At 38.7% G+C, this 8,425-nt stretch overlaps 1 protein-coding gene across 2 annotated transcripts in view; it reads right to left on the reverse strand.

Moving 5' to 3' along the window:
• LOC148376611 (guanine nucleotide-binding protein G(I)/G(S)/G(O) subunit gamma-12-like) overlaps positions 1–5,182 on the reverse strand; it is a 90,850-nt gene extending 85,668 nt beyond the window's left edge. Inside the window, exons 1-2 of one of the 2 annotated variants that reach the window (XM_088349072.1) lie at positions 4,984–5,182; positions 4,777–4,882 (exon numbers count right to left, since the gene is read on the reverse strand). The gene's annotated coding sequence lies outside the window, so the exon portion shown is untranslated. Of the gene's footprint in view, positions 1–4,776 lie in introns of both variants that reach the window. The other variant, XM_088349064.1, reaches the window with a different exon arrangement.
• Positions 5,183–8,425: the final 3,243 nt, after the last annotated feature.

Here is an 8,425-nt window from a genome sequence, read left to right on the forward strand (position 1 = left end):
CTCCAAGCACTACCTCCTAAATATGTATGCCTACTTATCTGAAATTCTTTTTATCTTATTTTTCTTTCTTGAGACCTTGCTACATGTTTATCCTGGAGTGCTATGTCTAATATATTGTCTTGTTGTCAACAATGTTCACTACATTGTTATAAATCAAAATAAAGACAACTTTAACTTAAATGCAAAAAAATATCTCATCGGCGTTTGCTTGCATGACCAGCTGTGGAAGTCGAGTGACACCGAAGGACGAAAATATTTTGTTGATGTTGGAACAAAATCTTGGGTCATCCCAAGTACCCTCTTTATCATGTTTTTTCTATTTACTGTCCTCTTCATTCAATGCTAAAATGCCTCCAAAATCACAATTAATGGATCCCATAACCGCATAGGTTGTCGGGGCACGAACGAAGACGCAACTCTGGACAGCCTTCTCCACGGTCCTTTGTGTGTTTTTTGGTCGTGGCAAAGTTGGCAATAGTCCATTCCTTAATGAGGTCTGCCCAGTTCTTTTTCAGTCTACCTCCCCTCCTGTCCCCTTGGACTGTGCCCTGGAGAATGATCTTGGCCAGTCCTGATGATCTTGTGAAATGACCATACCACCAAAGAGTCTGTCAGTTCACAGTTGACAACAGTTCTTGGAAGGGTCCAATGTGCCCTCTGATGGTGTTGTCCACCGTTTCGTTTATCACATGGGATGAATAGCTGATGCCTAGAAGTTTCCTATAGCATCGCATCTCCGTGGACTGGTTTTTCCTTTTCCAGTTTTGCAGTGATAGTCCATGTCTTGCAAGCGCATAGAAAGAGGGGTCTGATCTTTGATTTCACTGCGACGTTCTTGTCCCTACAGAACGTTTTAAGTCCGGCAAGTGCAACTATGGTTTGGTCTATCCTGGCCATTATTTCTGGCTCTGACAGCTCCAACATTTTTATATTTGGTGACAGGTTCTAGCTCTCTGTAGTTTATGGTAATGTTTGTGGTGATACTTTGGGGATTGTTGGTCTTTACTTTTTTTCCTGTGCTGATTTCTATCCCATACAGGGTTGATGCTTTGTCCAGGCGATTGACCAGATCTCTAAGTTCCTGTTCGTCTTCTGCCAACCCGGCAATATCATCAGAAAAACAGAGGTTAGTGATTTTGTGTCCCCCGATACTGACTGTACCTTTAAAATATGTACTTAAAAAAATGAGGGTCGATATTGTTCAGTGTCGCAGCTACAAGCTATTCCTTTTCCATGATAACCAGCCCCTTTACTCAAAGTACAATGATCTTTCTGGTTATATTTGCATTTTAGATTTCTCAACTGTTTTACATCTTTTGTTTGACTTTCTTCTCTGACTGTATTCTTAAAGCACCTAAATGCCTTTCTTTATGGAGAATTCAATAAGAGTAACACAAAGTGTTCTTTTTTATGTGTTAATTTTTGCTATATGTATAGCTAAAAAGAATGAAGATGCCTTTTATGTATTGTTTCATAAAAATGTAATAAATGAAAGACCATATACAACCATTTGTTCAGTTATGTTATTTATCCTCCTCTAATCTAAGTTTTTGCAGGTAAGTGCAAAACAAGTATGTATTCATTTAATTTTGTTTTTCTGTCAAGCATTTCACATTCCTACCATTTATTTAGCACCTCGTCATCATAAAAAATGTAATTCATTTAAAACAGAAGATTTAAATAACAAGCAGAAATTAATGAACTGCAATACAAACATGAATTATATAAAATACTCGTTGGTTGAGAAATTATCATTTCCTTACATAAGATGGGCATTTGCCAAACCTTACAATTTAAGCGGTGCAGATAATGGATGGATGGATGAATATAAGAACAAATACCAACATGCAATTTACAAAGTATTTATTTGTTGTCCTTCAAAGTATAATTCATCATCAAATACACCCAAGAGTTATTTCCCTCGTGGTGCCTTGTTGCATTCATTCAGCTCTTTCAGGAAAACTTTGTTTTCTCTATTTTCTAACATTCGTCTCTGGTAATATAAATAAAAGTAGTGTGAAAAGATGAAATCTAATGCACTGTTATGCATTCTATAATCACTGTGAAGAAAAGTAATGTAAAATATTACAAATACAAAACCAAACCCCAAAAAGATGTAAATAGAAGAGTTTATTCGAGAGTGTCTATGAATTTCACATACTTGCACGTGATGGTCGTGCCAGCAAGTAGAATATTTTAAAGTTACGGACACCACCTTTAAATGTGATGATATGATGAAAAACAATCGTCATGTTTATTTGTTTAGTCCTTAATCACAAGGAGTCTCAAAGGGCTTCACAGACCACAAATTATTGCAAACTAGAGACTATTATGACACCATCCCCTGATCTTAAACCTACATCAGGGCAAGGAAAAAACTCAAAAAGCTCAGAACCATTTTGCACAACTCGTAACTTTTTGTTTACAAGGTACCACTCTGAATCGTATGACTAATGCGTGCACCGTCTATTTAGTTGTCGTACCGTCTACATGTGTGTCTTAGTGTAAGTCAAGTCATGTTTATTTGTATAGCCCTTTATCACAAGGAGTCTCAAATGGCAGCACAGACCATAGACTGTTACAGACTACTGACTATTATTAGCCCATCCCCTGATCTCAAACCTACATGAGGGCAAGGAAAAACTCAAAAACCTCAACATGAGGTAAATGAAGAAACCATGAGAAGGGACCGCACATGAGGCAATCCCCCTTCCAAGATGACCAGGCTGCAACGGATGTTGCAATAACAAATAATACACATAATAGACGTTGAAGAGAAAAAAGATACTAGCCTATCAGGACAAATAATAAACCGTTCTGAGTTTCAATGTTGGTAGTGTGTCCTGGCATAGTGTTTTTGATAACTCAAAAAGCTCAGATTTTTTTTTTTAAAAGGTACCACCTATGCACTTTTTAACTTACGTGTACACTGTCTATTTATCTGTCGTACTTTCTACATGTGAGTCTTGGTGTAGTGTGTCCTAGCATAGTTTTTTTGATTTCCTAGACACCGAGGGCTGAGAGAAAGGCAATTTCAATTCTCTGTTTTTGCTGCAGAATTGACAATAAAGCTGACCTTTACTTTTGACTTTGATGAAAAAAGTGAAGAAACCTTGAGAAGGGACTGCACATGAGGTACTAGAAAACACTCTTTTTTAAGTATAAATGTGAACAAGCACCAGCATGGACATTTCCCCTCAAATTATTTTAAGTGAAATTGAAATTAAAACACAAAAAATAAACAACAAATTTAACCAGCCCCAAGGTTCTGAACCTTAAATCGCCCGTGTATAGCGCATTTCCCTCTATCTAGGTAGATTTTTTTTAATTGCAAACGAAGCCAGCGGTTTGATGCTACTGTGTGCATGCGTCTGCCGCCTGGGGATTTCCCATCATGCATCATTCGTCCGTCTGTTTTTGGCTCAACTCATTAAAGAGAGCCGGCTTTCAAATGCTCACTTGCTTTGATGCATTGTAATACGTATTATTATGTTGTATAAAGAAGTTATGAAAAAAAAGGAAGTATAAAAGGAGAAAATGAAAAAGACAGGTTTGTGGTCCCTTTAATCAGTATATTACCAACAATAAGTTAATGCAGAAAATGAATAAATATTTTGAAAAAAATACTACTTAATTATATTTGCATGTATTTTTTAATTCTACAGTGAACGTCCAAGCTACTTAATTTTTGAACTTTTTCTTATAATAAACCTCATTCATGTCTAGCAACTCAGGATCTCACAAAAAATTGTTAATGAACAATATATCAGTGTTCTCGTTTGCCCGCGTCCCTGCGTCCTGGACGCATTATTTTTGCTGGGGACGCATGTCAAATCAACAGTCAGTATCATTTTTTAACAAAGATTTACCGCACTCCAAACTTTTCGTCAGGCAGATCCGCCATTGTTGTTTTGGTCTCGCGGTTCGAGTTTTCATCTGCACGCCGATCTCGAGTTGTGTAGTGAAAGTCCGTCTCTTTTAAGAGAATCGGCTATTTCGGTTCAACTCATTAAAAAGCCGGCTCTCAAACGGCTCACGGGGCGGCAGTAGCTCAGGAGGTAGAGCAATCGTTTTAGGATTAAGGGATCCCAGTTCGAATCCCGGCTTGTCCGTGTTACATGCCGAAGTGTCCTTGGGTAATACACTGAACCCCCAATACGTAGGTTAGCACCTTACATGGCTGCACAGATCACGGCCGCTATTGGGAAATGTGAAGCACAATGTAAAGCACTTTGGGAAGTCATTGACTTGAAAAGCGCTATATAAATGCAGATCAATTCATTTCATTTCATTTCTCACTTGCTTTGATGCATTATATTACGAATGATTATGTTGTATAAAGAAGTTAAGAAAAAAAGGAAGTATCAAAGGAAAAAGTGAAAAAAGACAGGTTTTTGGTTATCCCTTTAATCAGTATATTACCAACAATAAATTAATGCAAAAAATGAATTGAATTTGAATTAAAAAAAAATCTACTTTATTCTATTTGCATGTATTTTTTCTTTCTACAGTGAACGTCCAAGCGACTTCAATTTTGACCTTTTTTTATAATAAACCTCATTCATGTCGAGCAACTCAGTATCTCACAACAAAATGTTAATTAACAATTTATATGATATAACGAAACACATGTACAATATAACATGTGTAACTACATAAATAATCACAAAATAGGGTGCAAGATTTTTGGGGTATTTTGTAAGGGAAAATACGACATTTTGTAGCCCTGGAGCATAACAGGTATGAAGAAGGCGACCAAAGTCAAAAGTGTCTTACCTGTTGGAAGGTGTTTGGACCGAACTTCCGAGTCTCCTCGCTTGCCCCAACTGTATCCGTCAACAGTCGCAGAAGGTGGGGGTAAAAAGGACCTTTTACCTCGGCTCTGTAGCAAAATGTCACAACTGTTCAAGTGTACACTTATCGTGTTTACAACACACAGAAGACTGACAGCTGTTTCCAAAAAATGGACATGAAACAACACACCGCCTGCCGACTTAAAAACTGGAGAGTCCCGCCAACGTTCACTCCACGCGGACGTTAAATAATATTTCACTACTTTAGAGTTTGTTTCCCGAAGTTTTTCTTATTTCAAAGAGAATTCTTTCCCCTCCCCTATCAAAGCGACTCGCGACGACAACACCCGAATTTTGACGGGAGGGGAGAGGCGGGTCCAAGGCGAGACTCCGGCGGAAGTTCAACAGGGTGTGAGAGACAGGAGTGAGTACAACTTCCGAATATTTTCAAAATAAAACATGTCTGATTGGAACAGAGGCGAAATACAGTTGAAAGAATCCAGCCCATCTCATCTCATTAGCTGCACCACTTATCCTCAGTAGGGTCGCGGTGGTGCTGGAGCACATCCCAGCAATCATCGGGCAGTGGGCAGGGGACACCCTGAACTGGTTGCCAGCCAATCGCAGAGCACACAGGGACAGACAACTCACTCGCTCAATCACACCTAGGGACAATTTGAACCGGCCAATCCACCTGAAATGCATGTCTTTGGAATGTGGGAGGAAACCGGAATGCCCGGAGGAAACCCACGCAAGCACGGGGAGAACATTCAAACTCCACACAGGAAGTCTGGAGCTGGATTTGAACCCACGCAGGAGGTTCCCATGACTTGAACTGTGCCGCACATGTGCCGTGCTACCCAGAATCCAGCCCGACCTGACCAAATAAAATGATTTGCAGGAACAAGCCCGAGGAAAACCCCCCAAATTTTATGTTTTTATAACATAACAAGTATTACTGAGTTTAGTTTCTATATGAAAGTAAGAAATATAAGGTGGTTTAATTTGTTTTTGCAGCAGCATTTTGGTGTCATGAATTGGTGTCATGACTTGCAAAAAATAAACGTACATAAGAAGAGGATGAATAAATGCTTGTATAGTTCATACCTGTCAAGCTCCAGGGCTCCATGCCCGTACAAACTGTCGTATTTTCCTTTACAAAATAATCTTACACCGTATTTCTTTTTCAGAATGATGCATGATGGGAAATCCCCAGGCGGCAAACGCATATGCGCACAGTAGCATCAAACCGCTCGCTTCGTTTGCAACGAAAAAAACGATACCGAGATAGAGGCTACCGCGGCGAACTCGTTTGACTTGATTGATTTGCCGTTTCGTGATAGTCGGTGTATACTGAATGGTACCCGAAATTAAGAAATTTGCGTTTTTCCGTACAGATTTTCTTGTACGTCGTACACGTCTTAAAATGCATAATAAATGTAATTTGTACGGCAAAAACGTACAGCTTGACAGGTATGATCGTTTTTCATTCATTACATTTTCATAAAACAATGAGTGAAAGGTATTTTCGTTATAGGTATTTTAAGGTTCTGTTGTTATTATACCAAATCATACATGGACTTGCTCCCTCATATCTTTCGGTTTTAATTTCGCCCTATGTTCCGGGCCAGGAGCCTTCGCTCTGAAAATGCTGGTCTGCTAGTGATCCCAAGAGCCAAGAAGAAATCAGCAGGTTCGAGAGCATTCTCCATTCGGCCACGGTGCTGTGGAATGCTCTCCCCCTGAGATTCGATCTGCAACCTCAATGGAAATGTTTAAATCTAAGCTTATAACACACTTCTACTCTAGAGCATATGAATAACCTATATTTTATGTTGATTTTATGTGTATTATTTGCCCTCATGTAGGTTTTAGATCAGGGGGTGGTGTCATACTAGTCTGTAGTTTGCAATAGTCTTTGATCTGTGAAGCCCTTTGAGACTCTTTGTGATTAAGGGCTATAGAAATAAACATGACTTGACTAGATGACCATAGAACATGTTTTAGTGTAGATCAAAATATGTAAAGCAAAGTGAAATCTGAATAAATACAAAATAGTAAATAATTTGTGTTAAGGGATAACTGTACTATTCACGAAAATTTAAATCAATGTGTAATCGATTCAAACAAAGCTAGAGTAACTCCACTTTTTGCCGCTAGATGGGAGCAAAATTCTGTAAAATGTATAATGTAAACAGAAGGATCAGTACATGGTTGTACTACTGTATTAATTTCTGTATTTTGTTGCCCATTTTGAGTTAAATCTTTCCTGATATTTGAATTGACTTAAATTGCATTTATACTGTATAAAAGGTGTGTTTCTACATCTTAAAAATGAGTAAAAGGAAGTAAAACATGAAGAGATTTTTTTTGTGTGTGAAGGGTGCAGCAAATGCCTGTTATGTGATGACGTATTTTAATAACAATACGTATTGTTCTTTTTTTAACCCTCCAGTTGTCCTTGGGTCAAAATGACCCGCCCATGTGTTTTAAAAAACCCAGAGAAAATCCCATAAGTTATGTATCATATAACTTTAATTGTTATGACATTTCCCGGATTCGTCCCAACAATGGAAAAAATGAATATTTGTTTTTATTCACGCTTGAATTAAAGCTGTATATAAAAAAGTACAAAACAAATATTTAAAATAAGAAGGAATGGAATCTAGATGCCAAACTGAATTCTCAGATAATCCTGTGATTTACTTTTTAAATTATAAAATAAGGTGGCTGGAATTTACTCTTATATACATTTACTCATATATATATATATATAGGCTCTTTGAACTCCATCCATCCATTATCTGCACCGCTTATCCTCAGTTTGGTCACGGGGGGGCTGGAGCCCATCCCAGCTATCTCAGTGGTCAGGGGACACCCTAAAATGGTTGCCAGCCAGTCCCAGGGCACACGGAGACACACAATTCCCCCGCTCATTCACATCTAGGGACAATTTGGACCATTTAACCCGACGTGCATGATTTTGGAATGTGAGAGGAAACCGGAGTGCCCGGAGGAAACCCACACAGGCACAGGGAGAACATGCAAACTCTGCACAGGAAGGCTGGTAAACTGGGTTTGAACCCATGACCTGAGAACTGGGCTGTGTACGCACTAACCACTGCTATTGTCAATTTACACATGTAATATGATGTGTATTGTATTAATGTTCAAAGTAACATGTAGATTAGCAAAGGTAAACTATACTATATATACTATACTATATATGTGTATTTCTAAATACTGCCCTAATTTTGTGTTAGTCACAATTCCCTATCAAATAATAATTGAATATCATAAAAACGGGTAGGTTCTAGTGTAAGGGTAAAGTGTAATGCTTGGGGTGTCCTTAAAAAGTTTGAAATTAAATATTTTCTTTATTACTCCTGCGACTGGCTGGCAACCAGTACAGGGTGTCCCCTGCCCACTGCCCAGAGATGGCTGGGATGGGCTCCGGCACCCCCGCGACCCTACTGAGGATAAGCGGTGCAGATAATGGATGGATGGAGTTCAAAGAACCTACATGTTTTGTTTTTTGAACAGCGCTAATCTGGTTTTATCTTACTTTTATCAGAGGTGTTCGGGCCACCGAACACATTCGGCTTGAGGAAAGGAGGCAGAGGGGATGAGAA

Source organism: Urocampus carinirostris, chromosome 1, assembly GCF_059441175.1.
Source record: "Urocampus carinirostris isolate Australia breed hairy pipefish chromosome 1, RoL_Ucar_1.0, whole genome shotgun sequence".
In the NCBI taxonomy this organism is placed as follows: Eukaryota; Metazoa; Chordata; class Actinopteri; order Syngnathiformes; family Syngnathidae; genus Urocampus; species Urocampus carinirostris.